Source organism: Corythoichthys intestinalis, chromosome 1 (genome assembly GCF_030265065.1).
Source record: "Corythoichthys intestinalis isolate RoL2023-P3 chromosome 1, ASM3026506v1, whole genome shotgun sequence".
NCBI classification, from domain to species: domain Eukaryota; kingdom Metazoa; phylum Chordata; class Actinopteri; order Syngnathiformes; family Syngnathidae; genus Corythoichthys; species Corythoichthys intestinalis.
The window spans coordinates 32345727-32367871 of NC_080395.1; the positions used below are offsets into that span (position 1 = coordinate 32345727).

General features: G+C 38.4%; 1 protein-coding gene across 1 annotated transcript in view; it reads right to left on the bottom strand.

Annotated features, from left to right (window-relative positions):
* LOC130926865 (semaphorin-4B-like) overlaps positions 1 to 21248 on the bottom strand; it is a 157777-nt gene extending 136529 nt beyond the window's left edge. Inside the window, exon 1 of the mRNA XM_057852183.1 lies at positions 21149 to 21248. The gene's annotated coding sequence lies outside the window, so the exon portion shown is untranslated. The remainder of the gene's footprint in view (positions 1 to 21148) is intronic.
* Between the last annotated feature and the right edge of the window lie 897 nt (positions 21249 to 22145).

Genomic DNA, 22145 nt, shown 5'->3' on the forward strand with positions numbered 1-22145 from the left:
AGGGGGCCGAATACTTTTGCAAGGCACTGTATATATGTGTGTGTATATATACATATATGTGTGTGTGTATGTATATGTACATATATGGCAGAAAACAGACAAGGCTGAAAAAGAAGTTTCTGCTCTTGCACCCCTCTTTAAAATAAACTGCTGTATTTTAAGCCAAAAGAACTGTTGTGTTTGATGAAACAATATGTCTATATGCTGCTGTAGCAGATTCATGACGCCCCCGAACTATTTTTAATTTGTCTGTTTTACCCTGGAAACCCCCGTTTACAGACGTCGTGCAAGCGCTTTTGTTTCAACCTAGCCATAAAAAGAAGGTAACTAATCGTATTTATTTTTCGAAATGTATCATTTTTAGCTTCGAATCATTAATTGATGTCTAAAATTTCGTTAAAAAAAAGAAAAGAAAAAAAACGCCCAAAAAATATTTCACTCGCATATTTTAAACTTTTAAACAAATTATATCACAATGAAAAAAATAGTGGCTGTAAATAAGTCACAGATATCTACCTCATAACTATCGTTTAATTGTTTGTTTGTTTTTTGTTACTGTCGCATTTTCCCTAATATTTCAGTTGACAAATAATCTATCCAAACAAAGAAAAAAAAAAATGTTTAAAAGGGTAAATATATGAAAAAAAAATCTCGACCACTCCTTGATGTCTGCGATTTCTGCATCGTGACCCTTGTTATATTATCATGTTTCACCCATATAATCCCCCCAAAATCTGGCTGTGGTCATTCACTGTGTGTCTTGTGTGTGTCTTGACACTCTGATACATGCTTCGTGGAGTTTTTGGATCGAAAAAAGGTAAGTAGCCGATGACGTCTTGTTAAAATCATGGCTTCTTTAATTATGCTCTCTCTCATGCTCTCACCTCCAGTTAGGGTTTTGCTGTCTAAAAAACTCTCTTTTTTTAAATGCCCTCCTGTTCAAAAAAATTTCTTCCCCCAGAAAATTGAGATTTTAAGCTTTCCAATGATGTATCACAAATCTATATAGGACAATTTTGAAATTTGGCAAAATTGGGGGTCTCAGAGCAGAACTCAAGTCACCTGAGTGATTTTTGTTTGTTTTTTTTTTTTTCAACAAACGCATGATTATCCAATGACAGTGGCCAGAGTTGTTTTGTAAAGCAACTTTGACATATCACAACTTAAAACACTGAAACTAAGGAAATATAAACTCCTACTGTTGTAACAGCTTTAATTCATAAATTACCATTGGTTTCCATTGACAGTGATAGACGTCCAATCCATTTAGACTAATGGATTGGACGTCAATCGCCGCCAAAGGCACTGAAACATGAACATTCAATGCCAGCCATTCCAGTTCAAATGGAATTTCTCTCTATTGCTGTCAGTGGTCGTGAAAGAGTTAAATGTACTGTTTTGCTGTTGAAATGTTTTATTTTGTTTAGTTTTCCTCGCCTTATTGATGGCTTTGTATACTGTTCAGCAAACCCTTTCATTGCCAATGTATCACTTTAACTAACTGTGCATTTAAATTTGGTGCAAAAAAATGACTAAATCAATAATAATCAACATTCTAGCAACGCTAGTGGTTTTTCATCTTTATCGCAATCCGTGGTCTCCACTTTGGACAGAAGCGTCATTGTTGACCACATCACTCTAAATCTGCCACCGCACTCAAATAATGCTCTCCGTTGTCAGACACACGAACGCACACTGCAGCCATTCATATCCAGGTCAGATTTGATTGGGGTTAAATACACGACAAGCCCTCTTTGCCACACTGGATTTAGTGATGTGTTGTGCATTATTGTCATCATGGAGACTGAAGATGCTGACATACAACAAAGTGCATCACATGACTCAGCCTAGCGTCTGATAAACTTTGACCCTTCTGAGCCAGGAAACAGACAGACAATAAATTAAAAGAACTTTACTTTTTTTTAGTTTTTTTTCTCCATCTACCTCCCACTATCTCCCACATTCCCAAAACGTGTCTGGTAGGTTAACTAAACACTTTAAATTGTCCATCAGTGTGAGTGCGAGTGTGGAAGATTGCTTGTCTATACAGTTTACTTACACACAATTTATTGACTTGGACTCTAGTTTTATCACAAAGTAAATCACAAATAACCTTCAGTCAAAAAAAAAAAAGTCAGACAGATGGATTGAAACTCCTTAAAAAGGCTTTACAGATCGCACCTGGTCAATTTCAACCATGTTGGTATCAATCATAGTAGAAGCAATTACAGATACCCAGGGGCACAATTCCCAAGGGTAATAAAGGAGGCATTTTTTTTTAGCAGGGGGATGGCAGATCATCAGGATAATTGGCAAAGGTGTTTATAAGGATGGAGTTAAATCATCATTACACATTGTCATTAGGTGATAGGAGTAGATGTGTAACAAACAGTATTATGGTCAGATATTTTCAGTATCTTATTAAAAATATCTTAAATGTGTATAAACCTAGTTGACACATACTGTGATATGGGATATTTGAGTTATTTATTTATTCATTTATGTTTTTCCGGGTTTGATTTATAGAATAGGCTTTTGCAACATTTGTGTACAGGTAACATGTAGGCTTATATAATGGGATTGTATATGTGTTAAATAAGAATGTATATGTTTAAATGTAAGGACGGAAACTGAATTGTCAGAACTTAGGGACAAGAGGTGCAAGAGGTGGAAGTAAATAAGTTTTACTTCTTCTCACTCCTTTTTGAATACACATATTTTGTTTTCTTTTTCTTATATTTGATTATTGTTGCTGATTATTGGTACTTATGTATTGAATATTCGAAATAAACATGTTCAAACGAACAAACAAACAAACTTAAGTAAGAGTAGTTTTACTAACTATAGTAACTTAGGTTATCAGTAATATGAAAAAGGGTGAAAAATCTCACTTTGTTGAATTGATTAACAAACTATAGAGTTTAGTTGAATTTTTTTTTTATCACAGTCAACTGTTTTACATGTCAGGTAAAACAACCTAAAACAATTGTCTGTGATAAAAGAAAAATTCAACTAATCTATAGGTGTAGACAAAGAAATTCAATACAACTATTAAAGTAAACAGTTGTTCGTAAAATATAGAAATGGGCAATAAATCAATTGTATTATTTGAATTAAAAAAAAAAAAAAAAAATTATTGCAAATAATTGGGGGTGGGGGGGTGGGGGTCGAGGTATGTTGTTGTATTGTGCCGAAAGGAAATATAGTAACCAATTATTTAATAGATTATTCCATGAGATTCACTTTGTGTTGTGATTACTTTTTATTTGGGGCTGACAGCACAAATAGGGAGAGAGAAAATGATTATATTAAGGAGTTTTTGTATAGTTAATTACAAAAAAAAAATGTATAAGTTGTTTTGAGCGTCCTCTATCTTTAGTTCTTATCGTCGCCTAAGAAAAGTAGGGGGAGATAAATATCAAAAATCAAAATTTTTGCTAAATAAAGGTAAGATTTAAATTTTTCGGCCATATCACCCAACCCTTTTAAAATGTTGGTGTGGGATCTTGTTACATTAAAAATGCATCCCAATTAGTTATACATAAAAAGGGTCTAAATAAAAAAGGTACAACAGTATTTATTTAACATTTAAATAAGAAATATTTGGTTAAATTTTTTTATTTTATAATTCATTGTTTTATTAGTAAAATTTCATTTATACTAAAAATATATCATTTGAAATAATATTTTCTTGTAGCATTCCACTTCTTAAATATTTTGATTTGTAATAAAACCTGTTTTGTGATATCTTTAACATTTTACCTTTTCCTCTTAACCTTCCAAAAACAAATAAATATATTAGTAGTATAATATATATGAGAGCATGCTAAATGAAAAATCTTTTTTTTTTCTTCTTTTTTTAAAATATACCGTTGGTTTGACATTTACTTGTACATCTGGAATGCAAATACGATGCACTCAAATGCACTACATATTGCGTTGCGACAATCTTTCTTTCAAGAAAACTGCTGAAAGAGAGTGGAACATGTGCACACTTACTGTCAGGTAAAATTAATTTAGCAGCTTTAAAAGATTAGTAAAGACATCACCATTTTGCTCTTGCCACTTGGTAAACATCCGAGAGTATTTTAGAGCCATAATTCTTTGCAGGATAAGATAATTTCTCTTTACACTAAGACAATGGCCAAACAAAAGAAATCCAAATCTTTCAAACATGAATACCTTATTTTTCGGACTATAAGTCGCAGTTTTTATTTTCATAGTTTGGCTGGGGGTGCGACTTATACTCAAGAGCGACTTATGTGTTAAATTATTAACACATTATGATATCATTTCACATGTTATTTTGGTGTTTTGGAGTGTTTTGGTAAACTTGTTAGCATGTTCTTTATGCTATAGTTATCTGAATAACTCAACAGCTATGGCCACGTTCGCGTTCTGCCTGTGGCAATGTGTGTTCAATTGTATTATTGACTTTTTTATATTGAAATGCATGCTTTTAGTTTGTGGGGCTTTCACACCCAAGTGGGTGTGCACTTGCACTTGTTGACGTAAAGAGCGCTCACACGCCAGAAGAAGACGGACAGCTATGCAGCGTCTCTGAGCGAGTCGGCGAGAGAGAGAGACACGGCTGCGAACCTACGTTCATTGTTTATGCTTGTAAAATGTCTCTACAGAGGCAACTCCTGTGTGCATCATCTTTTCTGTTGTTGTTGTGTGTTTTCCACCCACGATTGGACACTTAGAGCCAGTTGTGTGGTTGTTTGAACAATGTGCTAATGCTAGTGAACGTATGCTAACGTTTGTGTCATTGCTGTAATCGCAGCTAATCATTTATTTACGTTGATGCGAACCTGTTTGGTATCGAGGACGAAATTGATTTGTATTATTTCTATTTTTAGTTTCACTCTTCAAATGATGGTGTCACAACGACGGCCAAAATAAAGTCAGCAAATTATACAGACGTCCAGCATCATCATTTGGGAGTTTAGCTCGCTGTATAGCCAGGACCGTGCCGTAGCGTCCTGGTGAGGACAGTATATTCGCATTTCGTTGTTCATGCATGTAACTTTATAATACTGTACACTTATTCAGCGTGTTGTTCTCTATTGTATTTTTATATTAAATTGCCTTTCAAGATGACATATCTGTTCTAATTGTTGGATTTTATCAAGTAAATTTCCCCCCAAAATGCGACTTATACTCCGGTGCGACTTATATATGTTTTTTTCCTCTTCGTTGGGCATTTTATGGCTGGTGCAACTTATACTCAGATGAGACTTATAGTCCTGTAAAAGAATTAGGGATGGGAATCGAAATCCGATTCCAATTCCGAAACCGGTTCCTAGTGTTTCGAGGCCTCGACATCACAATGAAAAAGCCTTAATGATCCCTTTAACGATTCCTAAAGACGCATATTGCGTCGTGATGTGTCTTGTTGTCCAGACGCATCAAACTAGCATGGCACCAAGAACCACTCGCTCCAAAGTTTGGCTACACTTCACCAGGAAAGAGGGTAAAAATGAAAGGTTACGATGGTTTAGCACGAGCATTGCAGCCGTAAACATAATAATGACAGCACGTTGGTTCAAAAACTTCAATCGCTCGAAAGTGTGTCTTCACTTCACCAGAAAAAAATACAACAAAGTGACTTGCAGTCATTACAAGGTGGAGATAACTGCATCGGGAGGGAATACGACTGCAATGTCCTCACCGAGACGCTAAGGCTCAGTCCTAGCTATACAGCTAGCTAAACTCCCAAATGACGATACAGAAGACGTTGGTATAATTTGCTGACTTTATTCAACCATCACTTGAAAAGTGAAACTAAAAATAGAAACGAAACAAATCAATTTCGTCCCTAATAACAAACAGGTTTGCATCAACGTAAATCAGCGATGATTAGCTGCTAATACATTAATAACACAAACTGTTAACATGCGTTCGCTAGCGTTAGCACATCGTTCAAACCACTACACAACTGGATTTAATTGTCCGATCGCGAGTGGAAACACACAACAACAACACAAAAGATGATACACACAGGCGTTGCCTCTGTAGATATTTTACAAACATTAACAAAGAACGTAGGCTCGTAACAGTAATTCCCTCTCTCACTAACTCGCTCACTCGTTGAATGCGGCACTTCTTCTTCGCGTGTAAGCACGCTTCTTCACGTGAGGAAGCACAAGGGCGCCCCCACTTGAGCGTGAAAGCGCCATAAAAACTAAGAGGGATGCATTTCAATATAATGGTAAATAATACACTTTAACACAGGGGTCCCCAAACTACGGCCCGCGGGCCGGATACGGCCCCCTGAACAATACCAGAGAGCTTTTTTTTTTTTTTTTTTTCTCAATAGTGTTATTTATTTCCTGGCCTTTTTCTGTGAAGAACTCAGAGAGGGTTATTTGGTTATTTATTTAATTAATAGTGTTACTATTATTTAATATTATTATATTATATTATACTATATTATCATTTTTATTTTATTTACTTTTGCTACGTAAAGAATCCAGAAAGTGTTATTTGATTGTGGCTTCTGAAAAACAATATTTTTCTACATTTAGGCACTCCTGCAATCGTCACACTTTTTCTCAACAGAGAAGGAAAAAGTTATGTGGCCCTCACAGGAAAAACTTTGGGGACCCTTGCTTTAACACATATTGCCAAAGGCAGAAAAACGACCTATATGCCAATATATACCAATATTTTTTATTTCTATTAGAAAAATGTTTCAGTAAAATGTTACACATTCTTGTGCATTTGCTACTTATTGCCACAGTTAACATTGAGGCTTTGGGCCTCTTTTGACCTCGTTGTGAGTTTGTAAGGTTGTGACTTCTGATTAAACAAACTCGATGCCAATTGAAATGTTTGTTCTTCTTTTTCCCCAAATTAGAATCGATAAGAGAATCGATAAAGAATCGAATCGTTAAGCAATATCGATAATGGAATCGGAATCGTAAAATCGTATCAATTCCCATCCCTAATAAGAATACAACAAAAAAATTTTTTAAAGTGTGGTTATGGGCAGTGTTGTTAATTTTACTTTAAAAAAGTAATCAATTACAGTTACAAATTACTTCTCCTAAAAAGTAATTGCGTTAGTAACTCAGTTACCTGAATTTAAGAGTAATTAGTTACTTGGCAAAGTAAGTAGTGATAATTTTCATGTTTTGTTCTTTTTTCTCAAAAAAAAAAAAGGTCACACAATGTGAAGTTTAAAGGGTTTTTGGGACAACTCGCCCTAGCCCAATTCTTTACCCTCCACTTAACTAGACACAAGGGTATTGCGATAACTAGATAGTAACCTTTGCTAAGTGTGGAAGTCATTTAAAGTTGTGAATCAACCGTTAAAGTTGTTAAAATTGCTCCCGCTATTGTATTAGTTCCCTTCTGTCTCCTTTCAACATGTGTAAGTTTAAAAACTGTTTCATCATTTAAAGATTTAAGTCAAGATTTTGCCGATTTAGGACCATTTTAGATATATATATATATTTTTTTAAAAAGTAGGTTCGCTAGGAAGGATCTCTACAACAGAGCCTTCCTGAGAGGTCGACTGCTTTAAGATGGCGGCTGTTTACTAACGCATGTAGTCTATAATATGTGATATCTACCGTATCATGTGGGCGTAGTTTGTAGGCTACAGTCAGGTATTATTGGATCCACCTAGCATCGCGTTTGCAACGGCGTCTTCCCCACTCCTGCTCTGCTCTCTCGTCTCCGTGAGTCCGTCTCTCTGACTTTTTTTATTAAACCAACTTAGTAACGAATAGTAACGCACGACTTTCCCGCCTCAGTAACGGTAACGGTGTTGCTAAGATGAGAAAAATAATTAATTAGTTTACTCACTACTGAAAAAAATAACGCCGTTAGTAACACCGTTATATTGTAACGCCGTTATTAACAACACTGGTTATGGGGGTGCGTTAAATACGTAGACGAGTGATCACAATAACCAAGAAATCACAGTGAATACATACTGTAGAGGGGCATTTTAAAAACATTGATAATTTGTTGCAAATGGCTCCTGGTCCGAAGTTTGACACGCCCTATTTTCAATTCTTTACGAAACATGAAACATGCATGGAAGTTCATGCAGGCACAGTGAGTGAGCAGTGAGACTTCACAGGGGAAGTTCAGAGCCTGAATTCAAACCCAGAACCTTAGAACCGTGAGGCAAACTCACCACTAAACCACTCCGCTGACCTTGGAGTGCCTCAATTCACAAACATTCTTTAATCATTGTTTAGTTGTGACATGCCAGGAGGATGACACTTAAATGAAGTTTATTGCCATGCAGATGTCATGTGGTCAGCGAACAAAGAGTGAAAAACAAGGTAAAGTGAAATGATGACCAAAAGCCATCTGGCAGTGGCTCGCCTGCTGATGCCAAACTAGCAGCCCTTCCTCTCTTGATTTCCAATCCGCAATAAAGACAATATCTGCCCCGGTGGGACATGTGGCATTAATATGAATTATCTCCATCTTGATTCGCTTATGCCCCTAAGACCAGAGGGACATGACGTCAGCCATGTGCACACTCTAATGAGACCGTCATGAATACATTACATTTATTTAGACGTTTATTCCTACTTTCTTTGTGGCTTTGCAGCCTGGGTAAGGGGTCAGAGGTCAAGGTTCTACACAGCTGCAAACTAGGAGGATTGTGGGAGTGGGTTAAGGCGGGGGAGTTGGTAGGGAGGCATGAAAGCCTACAGGCATTGAATTAATGTCTTTTTAAGTATGCAGACCGAACTGATTATTTTTAACCTTTATTCAGTTATGTTGGCAATCTTTTCAGAGTGATTGTTTGAGTCACATATTCAAACTGATCATTTTTTGACTTTTATTTATGAGCTATAGCGAGTTGACTGTTATCTTGGATGGTATCTGACATACAGTACAGTAGTAATATCTTAACTGCACATTTTGCTTTCCAGAGGTCTATTGGTCACCGCGTTCACAGATTTTCTTCATGCTGTTGCTGCAATGTCAAAGCAAAAGAGGCTATTGATATTGAAAGATATCCAACACAAGTTAAGGCAGCTGAGGTCAAACGTCTCATCATTACATGTTTCTTTCCAATGCTCCAGCAGTCAGTTTTTGTAAGCATTCATTTGGTATGTTGAATTAAGAACCCAAGAGCTCACAAGATGGTTAACCCTTAAAGCCATTGATGGTGCCAGACGTTCCATTCATTTTGACTGGGAGAGGCTGGCAGCGAATGATCGCTGTAAACAGTAAATGCAGTCAAACAGATAAAGACGAGTAACAAATAAAACAATAATAGGAATAGTAAATAAAACATGAAATAAAGTACAATGTACAATTGTACATTGTACAATTTACAAAGTAAAAATATAGGGCGGAAAACACAGACAAGATTGAAAAAGCAGTTTCTGCTGTTGCACTCCTCTTTAAAAGAAACTTCTGTATTTTAAGCCAAAAGAAATGTTGTGTTTGATAGAACAGTATGTCTATATGCTACCATAGCAGATTCATGGCACATTAAGCCCCCAAACTATTTTTAATTAGTCCGTTTTACCCTGGAAACCCCCGTTTACAGACGTGGCGCAACCGCTTTTGTTTCAACCCGGCCATAAAAAGAAGCTCAGTAATTATATTTATTATTAGAAATGTCTGTCATTTTTAGCTTAGAATCATTAATTGATGTCTAATATTTAGTTTGAAAAAAAAAAAAAAAAAAAAACGACTTTAAAATATTATTCACTCGCATATTTGAAACAAAATACGTCACATTGAAAAAAATGAAAAAAGGAAAACGCTTCCCTTCCTCACGACCTGGTCCCGAGCGACAATCGGGCCAGCCAAGGGCGTAGGAACGCTAGGGACAGAACACTAGCAACTTTTCAGAATGCTCAAATTGTCCCCACCAACTTTTAAGCAACTTATTTGCATTAAATACTGAGTTCAATTATATTGGTAATTTAGATTGTCTTCCCATACGTTGTAAGGATAGAATTGACCATAACATTATTCAGTGAATATTTTCATTATGTTCAGACTTACATTTACTCTTATTCACTTGCTGAATGTGCAAGTCAATTTTTTCCCCTCAAACGCATGTTTGATTGGCTGATGACTTGACCCTCCCCCACACCACCACCAGACACACATGCAAACTCACACAGTCCCGACGGAATTACATGTCGACGACTACGCAGATAGGATATTAGAAGTTTTTTTCGGCCGGCAGCAGCAGACCCAACTATGAGTAATGTGAAAAAAAATGTCAATATTGTGGAGGTGGGGAACACGCCACTAATTTTGCTACTGAAAGTCGGACCTGCATCAGAGTAAGAATAACATTAAACTGTGTGAACTTGCTAATCTGTTAAACTCGAGTAAGAAGCTGCTTAGAAAGTAGTGTCATTCTTTTTTTGTTTTCAACTGTTAATGTTAATTAAACTGTGAGAAATGTAGTGAACATACTTTTTGTCATACTAGAATAAAGTGCACTTCTACATCTACTCAGTGGGTGGCAGTGGCGCTCTCATTTTCAAAGTGTGTGCAGTATTTTTGAACCAAACAAGAGCGCACAGCAAAGCGCACTGGAGATATGAAGAGCTTAGGCGGGGAAATATGATGAAGCATATGTTTCATTTGGCTTTGACTTTTAATACGGTGGGAGACGATGAATAAGACCAGTCTCTTTACTGTGTCTAAAAATGTTGGCCGCTTGATTTTGTTTTCTTTAGCAAAAACGTGCTGAACATTGCCAACAATCGTCCCTCTTTGTCAGTGTTACGTCAGTAAACCAGCGAGCACTGTTAGCATCATACAAGGTAGCATACCAAGTTGCTCAGTGCAAAATAACCCCACACTATTGCAAAGGAGCTGATACTGCCTGCTGCAAAAAAAAACAAACAAAAACAAACAAAAAAACTGTCCTTCTGTCCAATGACACTGTTTTGTTTTTGTTCTATAAATATTTTAATGTGCTAGTCCATTTTGTCCCACAAACACACGTTTGATTGGCTGATGACTTGACCCCCCTCCACCACCACCAGACACACATGCACACTCATACAGTCCCGACAGAATTACATGTTGACGACATGCCACCTCTTACACAGAGGAGGGGATATTAGAATTTTTTTTTTCGGCCAGCAGCAGCAGGAGGTGGGGAACACACCACTAATGTTGCTACTGAAAGTCAGACCTGCATCAGAGTTAGCATAACATTAAACTGTGTAAACTTGCTAATCTGCAAAACTCAAGTAAGAAGCTGCTTAGAAAGAAGTGTCCTTCTGTTTTTGTTTTCAACTGTACATGTTACTATAGAACCAGAAAAATATAAAAAGTTATGGTCAAATATTTCAATTTAAATCTGCTAATAAAGTCCATGTAATTATTCTGGAAGTTTTCAAAATGTTCCATAGTAGTTTTTGAAAACAAATGTTTGAATCGAACGGTTTATAACCTGAACCAATATACATGAAAGTTGGTGTAAGTCAATACAGATTTATTTTGCATTGATCTTTTAGCCTAACAATTAATTAGGTTCATATTTGTGACAAATGTAGCACTGAACCGCGTTCACGTTTGGTATTATTAATGTCCCATCCCCAGCAAAAAGTGTACATGCAGGTTAAACTGTTATCATCCCAACCAATGTTGCGATCAAACCTACGACCTTGGGGCCAACGTTTATATTGTTTTTATGCAAATGAGCAAGTTCATCCCAAACTCCTGGGCTGTGTCCTGGAATCGCATACGATGGAAAAGTACTCGCTAGCAGTGAAAAGTAAACAATAAATTCCTATGTCAGCTTATCAAATGTTTATGGAAAAGTCACATTCACTTCTGTGCATAGGCTGGAGCACAGTAATATAACGGCAACAAACAAATATGTCTAATTATACATACTAAAGGCCGAGTTATACTTCCGCATCAGACCTGCGCCGTCAAGGAACACCCAAGTTACGTCCCTGCGCCGTAGCCTAACGCGCGCCTCTCGAATTTTCTAACCTTCGCGTCGTGTAGACGCGTATGACGTGGCAGAAACGGACTGTGATTGGTCCGCTCAGACTGTTGTTTCCGGTTTAGCGCAAAATCACTGCCATTGTAGAATAGAATCAAACATTATTTTCTACACGCAAAAATGGACCAAGCCGACGGGAGTATCATCAAAGAGCAAGTCTCGTCCAGACATTACTGTGATTGCCAAATGGCAAGGTCGGCGATTGAAAAAAAAAAAAATGGATGAACCACCGAGACGTGTGTGTTCGGAATCGAGTGGCCACACGAAGCGATGACCCAGTCGGCCAAAAACTGCAAACTTTTTATCACTTTATGTCGTATTTTTGGTTGGTGCACGTCATCATTTATTGTGTACATATGTTTGCTGTGAGTCTGTGACTTATTTACGTGTCACACTTCAAGTATAGAAGAATAAAGCACAGATTTGGTGTCAAAAGAGTTGTTTTGATCTTTAATTTTCAATAACAGTTCACACACGATACATCATCACTGATTGGGAGTGCCTCGGTGCTTTTTATGATAACGTTAAAATCAAGGCTCCCAACGCAGTTTGGGAAGTTCCATAGACGCCAGAAATCTGCTATGGCTTCCCACTGGCTGGTTGTAGGACACGGCAAACAAATCGGGCTGGAGGGCTTTGCAGACCTTGAACGCAGTGCTCGACGCCAGTTTGAAGCTAGCCGCCACAGCTAGCTCTCTCCACCAGAGTCTAAAAACTCTCTGTGTGGCATCAAAAGTCGGCCAGACCGCCTCGAAACGGTCTTCTGCGTCGCCTGCCCCTCAACATTTGTATGTTCAATATTTATTCAGTGTTGATGAGCAGAATATTTACTTTCAAGAGTTCCATCTTGCATTGTTTATTTTCTCTGCGACTAGCGGAAGTCAACAAGCATGCCCCAAAACCGTACAAACATAACGCCACACCCCTCTAGTGGCTTGGCGGTGAATTACAGAGCAACGCGTTCCCTCACCGCAGAACTATCGAATGTCGAATGACGCTGTAGTCGCTGCGCCGTCACCGCAACGCGGGAGTATAACTCAGGCTTTAGTGTACATGTGTTGCTGAACAAATTGTTTTCAAATACATACTCTTCAAAGTGATGTTCCGCATGTAACGGACACACATTGATTGATTTCAAAGTTGATCAGTGACTTACAAGTTTGTATACAAAACAAGCAATTTAAAGGTAAAACTTCCATGTGTTTAAATTATAGCTGACCCTATATATTTAGTCAAATTAGTAGCCTTCTCGGCCACACTCTATAGAAAGAAAGTTTCGAACAATTTCCCTCAAATTTTTACACCTGTAAAAGCAAGAGCTCCATTGATTTAGCATTTGTCCAACACAAGCAAGCTGAGGAAGCTGAGGTCGTCCACTTATCCACTTATGGAGCAGAGATTCCAGGATGAACTTTTCCATTAGTGTTTTTTTCCAGAAGTGGGCCTCACATTGTCACGTGTTGAGTTTACTGTAGTCATGGTGTCTCTGTATCGAGCCAAATAGGCATCAAAAAAAGATTCAAGACTTGGTTAAACTAATGTGAAAGCATGAATATGCAAGTCTAGACTCTTACTAGCTGAATCAAAGTGACTGGAATTTGTATTAGACAAAATGCAAACTGGTCCAACAGCTGGTTGGCTTGTTTGCCATAAATAAGCTCAGATAGTCATGATTTCCATTGTTCAAGGTAGTTCATGAAGCACATTGGCCTAGTTATTGGTGTTTTTGCTTTATAGTTCTGAGGTTTCAGGTTCGACTCTTAGCGCTAGCCCTTCAGTGCTGGGTTTCCATTTTGTTCCCGCGCCAGCAAAGAAATGCAGCGAGCAGTCCGTGGTGTACTGTGCTTCTCGATCAAAGCCTGCATGGATATGTTCCAGCTCACCCATGACCCTAACGAGGATGAGCACTATAGAAAATGGATGCATGGATGATAGTTCAGCAGTAATATATGTCGGTGCTACTTTTAAAAGGTCACCATGGAGACATTTTGTCTCTTATGGACTGTAACAGGACTCAAAGCGGTCAGAAATCAATGAAGCTTCTCAGCAAGAGCACAAGCTAACCTTCGAAAAAGCCGACTATCCACATTTCCTTTTGCTTTATTAGTTTTTGGTTGTTGCCTAATCGTCATAGTACATCCTGCACGGCAGCCTTCACAAACATCTGGGGTAAGGACAAGTATCGAGTCAGAGAAGGAACAAAGTATACTTCATTGATTATTGGATGCTTAGTAAAATTCTTATCTTGAAAATATCACGTCCATCCAGCTGAGCCTTTGACACATGCCAAAATTATTATCTTTTTCTTCTTCTTTTCCTTTTGCCTTATCCCTTCTAATATGAGTAAATACATAAAACTATGTTTTGTAGCTCATTACGTGAGGACAGTACTTCTCAAATAGTGGGGCACGCCCCACGGGAACATACTTTTTGTCATAGTAGAATAAAGTGCAATTGTACATCTACTCAGTGGGTGGCAGTGGCACTCTCATTTTCAAAGTGTGCGCAGCATTTTTGAACCAAACAAGAGCACACAGCAAAGAGCACAGGAGATATGAAAAGCTAAGACGGGGAAATATGATGAAATGTATGTTGCTTTTGGCTTTGACTTTTAATACAGTGGGAGACAACAAAAAAGACCAGTCTCTATACTGTGTCTAAAAATGTTGGCAATGTCACTGAAAGACATTTGACCCCAATTACATTTTTAAGCCGCTTGATTTTTTTTTTTTTTTTTCCAACAAAACCGTGCCGAACATTGCCAACAATCGTCCTGCATTGTCAGTGTTACATCAGTAAAACAGTGAGCGCTGTTAGCATCTTATAAGTTAGCATACCAAGTTGCTCAGTGCAAAATAACCCAACACAATAGCAAAGGAGCTGTAACTGCCTGCAGCAAAAATAAAAACGGTCCTTCTTTCCAATGACACTGTTGTTTTTGTTCTATAAATTTTCATGATTCGCCAATCAATTTGAATTTATTACTGTTTATTGATTTTATTAAATTTTATTTTTCAGTATCAAATGGTAAAAAAAAAAGTACAGTACCTCTAGAAGTGTATTTTTACAGTTTGGATGTGACTTCATGATTATTATTATTATTTTTTTTTTTTAATTCAGGCAAACTGATGCGCTTCAAGTCTTCTGTTACAAACAAAACAATGATCATAAAGTTATACTTTATTGTAAGTTGATCTATATTACTTGTTTTCTTTAATATTAAAAAGGACAAAATGTTATGCAAAGGTATAATTATAATAATTTTACAGACAAATTATATTATTTACAGGGGCTGTAGTTAGTTAGAGGGTGGGGCAAAACGTTTGGCTTCCTCGGGGCGTAACAGAAAAGCACTGCTTTCGGAGGTGCTTGTGTTGAGTTTAATGTCTGAGTGCAAGGTGTGAGAGTAGTTACAGTATGCCCGAGGGTTTACAGTAGTAATGGGACAAAATGTGCCGAGGCTACGAGGCTTGTTTCGAGTAATTCGGGTGGGAATGGGGATGTGACTAGAGGCGTGCTTCATTTGGGAAAAACCTGGAAATGATGACGTGTGAAGCCGCGATGGAATGCTGGACCAAGACTGCTTCAGAAAGTGGTGATCTTACATTGTGTGGATTTCAGGCTGTGAAAGCATATTAGTTTAAGATAGTCAAATAATTTAGAAAAAAAAAAAGAAATCGTTTGAAGACAAACACTGTGTTGAAGCTATTATTTCTGAATTAAACAATGAATAAAAATGAACCCCTATTGCATTTGTTGCATTTTGTTAATGCTTGGGAGAGGGAATTATGGGCTTCCCTGCTGAAGTTGCTGCCCATGCGACCCGACCTCAGATAAGCGGGTAAAAATGGATGGATGGATGGATGGATAGAGGGTTAGATGCACAAGAACATTCATTAAAAAAATCTTAAATAAATACCTATAAAATTCTCAAAACTGTTAACCTCTTGGGCTTCAAGACCACTTGATGGTGCCATAGAGTAGATGAAGCACCACGAAGGTTTGAACCTTGTGCCGAACCAAATGGTGCAAAGTTTCATTGCTTCAAGAAGCTTCATTTTGTTATCAGAAGCTCACAGCATTGAATGAGTTGCTAAAGGGATGTACAGTGGTATGAAGGACTAATCTTGGCCCATTCTTCTCTACAAAACTGCTGTCGTTCAGTCAGATTCCTGGGATGGCTGGCATGAACTGGCATGAACAGTAGGTCATGCCACATTATCTCAATGGGGTTCAAGTCTGGACTTTGACTTGGCCACTCCAGAACGTGTATTTTGTTCTTCTGAAACCATTCTGAAGTTGATTTACTTCTGTGTTTTGGATCATTGTCTTTTTATAGCATCCATTCTCATTTTACCTTCAACTGTCTGAGAGACGGTCTCAGGTTTTCCTCCAAAACATCCTGAAAAACTTTTGACTTAATTCTTCCATTAATGATTGCAAGTTGTCAAGGCCCTGAGAGAGCAAAACAGCCCCAAATTATGATGCTCCCTCCACCACGCTTTATGGTGGGGTTGAGGTGTTGATGTTGGTGAGCTGTTCCATTTTTCCTCCACACATGACTATTGTGTTACTCCCAAACAATTCAACTTTGGTATCATCAGTCCACAGAATATTTTGCCAAAACGTCTGTGGAGTGTCCAAGTGCCTTTTTGCAAACATTAAACGACCAACAATGTTTTTTTAAGCAGCATTGGCTTCCTCCATGGAGTCCTCCCATGAGCACCATTCTTGGCCATAGTTTTACATATAGGTGATGTGCAGACAGAGATATTGGACTGTGACAGTGATTTCTGTATTTATCAGACACTCGAGGGTTCTTTTTTACCTCTCTGAGTATTCTGCACTGAACTCTTGGCATCATTCTTGGTGGACGGCCACTCCTTGAGAGAGAAGCAACAGTGCCAAACTCTCTCCATTTGTAGACAACGTCTCTGACTGTGGACTGATGAACATCCAGACTTTTAGAGATGGTTTTGTATCCTTTCCCAGCTATATACAAATCAACAATCCTTGATCGCAGGTCTTCAGACAGCTCTTTTGACCGAGCCATGATGCACATCATACAATGCTTCTCATCAAGACATTTCTTAGCAGGTGTGTGTTTTATAGTGGGCAGGGCAGCTTTCAATCACTTATCAGTGATTGGGCACACACCTGACTTAAATTTTTTGATTAAAAATTGGTTTTGATTACTCTCTCAGTATCCTTAGGCAAGGATACTTTTTCATACCACTGTATGTTGGGGTGACCATATTTTGATTTCTAACAAAGAGGACACTCGGCCCGGTCTCGAGATACTGGACACTCGGCCCGGCCTCGAGATACTTGAATTTTACTCGAAGTCCACTCAAAGATGCCTATATAACTTTAATATATTTAAAGTGTGCCTCCTCCGTCCGGATAGAAAAATTCAGTTTTATTTAAAAAAAAAACAACAACAAAAAAACTACATAGGACGATTGCCATATATCATATATGTTATACACTATATGGAACTATTTTTTTACTCAACTGGTTACTCAACAGGCTTTATTCCCCCCCCCAAAAAAATAATCAAACCTTAAATAAAAAATAAAAAAACGAATAATGATTAAAATATATATATATAATGCAGACCCATGAAAAAGTAGTCCAGTCAATACGCACCCCATGAAAATGTAGTCCAGTCAATACGCACACACAGTAGGCTATGTGCCAACTCAACATTTTTATAAATTACTATCACGACAACTGTCGTTGACAAATTGTTATTCCCACTCAATTTTTATTCCCATTCAGTGTTTTAGATTGTACGCAAACAATAACCGAAATAAACTGACAAGCTATTCAACCAACATGTTTCCAAACGCAGCACTTCAAAACTACATCGCCCATAATGCCTAGCGCGGCTGAGCAAACTGATAGCTACCCTGTTAGCGAGTACCGGGCGAGGCAAAATCAAACTTTGCTATAAAAGTTCACAATCATCGGCAGCGGAACGATGCAACACCAAACGGGATTTTACAGATTACGCCAGTACAAATCTCCGACAGAAGTCAACAGTTGCCATTATATATGTATTTATCGTAAAAAACTCTTAACTGGGCAGGCGCTCCTACTTAAAATATAATACTAACTGTCAACCGACATTAAATGGTGGTAATTCCCCATGAAACAAAGGGTAAACTGCCAACAAAAAACAAGAAGAAGATCTACTCCTTCCCCCGCCCCTACTAGTCGGAGCCATGTCAACGCAGGCAGGCGCTGCCTCCTAGCGGCCGGAGGGATTCTCTTCAAATTGGTCCCGTGAAAAATCATAAAAACCGGGCATTTTCATGAATTTATGAAACCCGGCCGGACCCTCCGGAGAGCACGTAATAAGAGGACGTTTGGTCACCCTACTGTATGTTAGCTTGGCTAATGTGCTAAACACTTATGCTAGCGGAGGACATAAATAGGCAAGCCTATTTTTGTAGTTTTCCCTCTTTTTAAAATATGCTAACATCTTCACTCTCTGTTTTCAAAAAACTTCAAATTCTGTTTGGTATTAAGCTGTTGTGTCATGTTGCTAACTTGGAGGGGCTAGCTACAAGAGGTTTAGAAGTTTAGGAGAGGGTTCTTTTTTCTTTTTTAAACAGGTGATGTGCTAGAAGGGCTTGCTGCTAGAAGCTAGTTTTTTTTTTAAATCAAGTTTTGTGCTGCTATCTTGGAGAGGGTAGCCTTAAGGTTTATTGCACCATCTTGAGGTAGCTAGCTACTATAAGGTTAGGAAATTAGAAACTAGTGGTGGCTAAAAAAAATGTTGAACAGGCAATCAAAGATAGAATGAGTTCTTCAATGAGATGTTAGTGAAAGTCTCCTACTAATTATAAGCATGATATGAAGTGTACCGTGTGAGTTTTGTTTTTTAATGATTTGTTTTTACTTATTTCTATGCAGGTTCTTTAGGACCAAAATAAGGTTGATGACATCCCCCCCAAAAAGTGCCTCAGGATTTTGGATGTTTCTAAAATGGAGATGATGGTGAGGATGATGGTTACAATCACTGGCAATAATGAGTAATTCAAAAGACGCAGCAAAGCTAATTTGTTTGCTGGTTAATTGAAGAGCATCACGCTTATAATTCGGCGTGTTGAAGAGAGTGCTGGTGCTGCAGCAGCTGGATTAAACTTCCCTCTAGATTGACTTGATAGCTCTTTGAAATGATGGATCCTCTCACTTGGGAAAATCAATGATAACCACATAAAGTGAAGGGATAATCTTAAATGGGACATGTAGTATTATTGGGAAAAATGTCTTTTTTATTGCTTGTATACAAACAGGGCGGGTCTGTAAGCCACCGTTAGCGCTATTAAATAAAAGTCCACCCCACCCAGGTATGACACTCATGCTATGCTTAAATTAAACAAAAAAAAACAAAAACAAAAAAAAGCTACAATGCTCAAGTAGGTCGAAATCCAGCGTAGGGCTACTCCACCTTAAAACATGTTTCGTTTTCTTCTTGAGATAACTGTTGTTGTGATTTGGTCTAAACAATTAAAAGTTGATTTGATTTTATTTGACTTAGAACACATCCATAACTGAACAGTATGGACATGCAGGTGACAATGTTTTTTTTTAGGTAACCTGTTGTGTTTCCTCGGTTTTATTATTATTATTATTATTATTATAGCGACCCTCGTGAGGAAAAGCGGCATGGAAAATGAATGAATGAATGAGTTATTCTTTGTTCCGCAGTCCCTTTGAGCTCAATTAGACCCCCTTAGAATGATTCAAAATGCTCCAAAATCGGCAGGCAGGTCAGGACAGGTGCAATATTTGATACCGTGTAAAGACAAATTTCAAATACACGATGTAGTGCCCCCGAGCAGTCATTCTTTGTCCCGCGAAGCTTTGAGCCCTACTTTGACCCCCTCAGAATGCTTCAAAACTCACCCAACTCAACAGCCACGTGAACACTGGTGAAAATGTTAATTAAAAAAAAAAATAAAAAAAATGCGTAAATGTGTGTAGCACCCCCTAGGAGCAAAACCAACATTTCATTTCAATTTTTTTTTTCCCAGGTGAAAGAGGAGGTAACAACGCAAAAGTTAAAACTTATAACACATCAGTACTATATGAATGGGATACCATACGCGGTGCCCAGACTGCCGTTAGCATTACATCCAGTTTTCTTTGGGTGGGCGGAGGGTGTGCGTGGGTGGGCACTGCCCCCCCCGGTAACGCCCCTGACGTCGATCGCTTTTATTAGCAGCCAATGAGTTCAGGATTAAACCAAATCATAACACAATTATAAAACACCATGAATGTTCAGTCCTTTCCACATTTACGTTGGTGTTAGGATAATAAAAGCCCCATTAATTTGGAATGTAACTATACAAAAAGTTTTGTAAAAAAAAAAAAAAAAAAAAAAAAAATTTAAAACAAAATGCAGTATGTATGAAGTATATAAGCCTACAATGTAAGAAAAATGTTAACAAATTAAAAATACAACAAAGCAAAAATAAATGTACCAAAAAAAAAGAAAAAAAAAAAAAGAAAAATGCAACCAGTTCTGAAATTGAAATAGTATGAGGATACAGTAAAAGACAAATTCTTTTCTTTAGGCTTTTAAAAGCTGATGTCATGAGAAAAAAATAAGTGTAAAATGGAGTAAAAGAAAATCCACCTAATTATGCTCCTATGGGATTCAGAGGTCATGATGAAATAACCCATTTTCTCTTTTCAAATCCCACTGAGCCTTGCAGTGAATGTGCTCTGTGGACTTCAGGGACAAGAGGGAGCAATGCATATGCCACGCACATGCATATTCACACCCTCTACTTATCGACAGTGCCAGTACAATATATGAAGCCAAAGCATCTCCATTGTGCAGCTGGCCAGGAGTCACAGCAAACTACATCATCACACTCCTCACCGGGAACTTATTGCAGCCTCATCATCAGCATCTGTAGCGTGCGTTATCTGCCGACAAGGTGACCGACATCCTTCCTAGATAGCAGCCCTATGACTTTAACGCACACACGAGGCAAGAAGCTGACTCAGTGTGATGTATGTCCACGCACCTAGGTTGTCTCGCCGTAGTAAGTGAACCTGCACATCACTCCACTTCATCAACACTAAATGACAAAGTATAAGCATCCTTTATTCTTTTTAATCCAGACACTGTCATGTATCAAAAAAGGAGGGACTCACCATGCGGGCGATAGCAGTCAGGTGGCGTGAGCGGAGGCTGCAGTGGCGGCGGAATCCCCCTCCTCTTACCGGTGTGTAAAGTGAGTGGATGTGTGTGTGCTGATCCAGCAGATGCAGACTGGAGCTACCAATAGAAAGAGGCAAAAGGGAAGGAGAGGGTGTGTGAGAGACGGCAGAGGAGGGGTCTGCTAGCATTACATCATAGGCGAGGGGAACGCTTGTGTTCTGCAGGGGGTGGGGGAAGGTGTGTGTGTGTGTGTCCTTGTATATTTTCTGCAGGATGATTAAACATGCTCATGATGCACCTGCACAGAGCTGTGATTAACAAGCATTCAGAAGGAGACGGTAAATAAGCAGAGCTTTCATCATGTAATAGTGGCTAAAAGTGAACAGCAGATGGACATTGGCGAAAACGCCCTTTTCAAAGCCCCTAATGGCTCTCTTGTCAGCCTCAACAAGCACTGATGGACATCTTAGGAAAGATGGCAATGACATTTCACGTGATGAATATACATGGTGTTGTCACCTGTTAGTTGAGCTTAAAAAGCAATTGCAAGGGGGTTGGGGAACATTTGGGAAAAGCGTGTCAAGAGTAAAACAATGACAGCTCAGGGTCATCCCAGCGCATCGGCTCCGGCGGTGCCCGTTTGACACGAGAATGAGACAGCAGCCGCGCAGGAAACATACTGATAAGGAAGTCTTTCCCTCCCAGTTAATTGTTAAATAGTGTCTATGTACGCTAGGCCTCACATCAAGGTCGGGAATAGAAGGCAGACACAGCAAGCTGGGAGATGTTGAGGCTAATGCTTGGAAGATAACAAGAGCAGAAATCTGCCAAGGCTTTTTAGATGCTCACAGTCCATTGATTGATCCATTTTCTATTTTCTGTAAGGATGATGGAGTATTCAGAGAAGAGGGAAATTCCACACAAGAGGAAGGGCAGAGCATGGATTTAAACTTGTAACTTCTTAAGTTCTGAGGCAGACATGCTTACCAC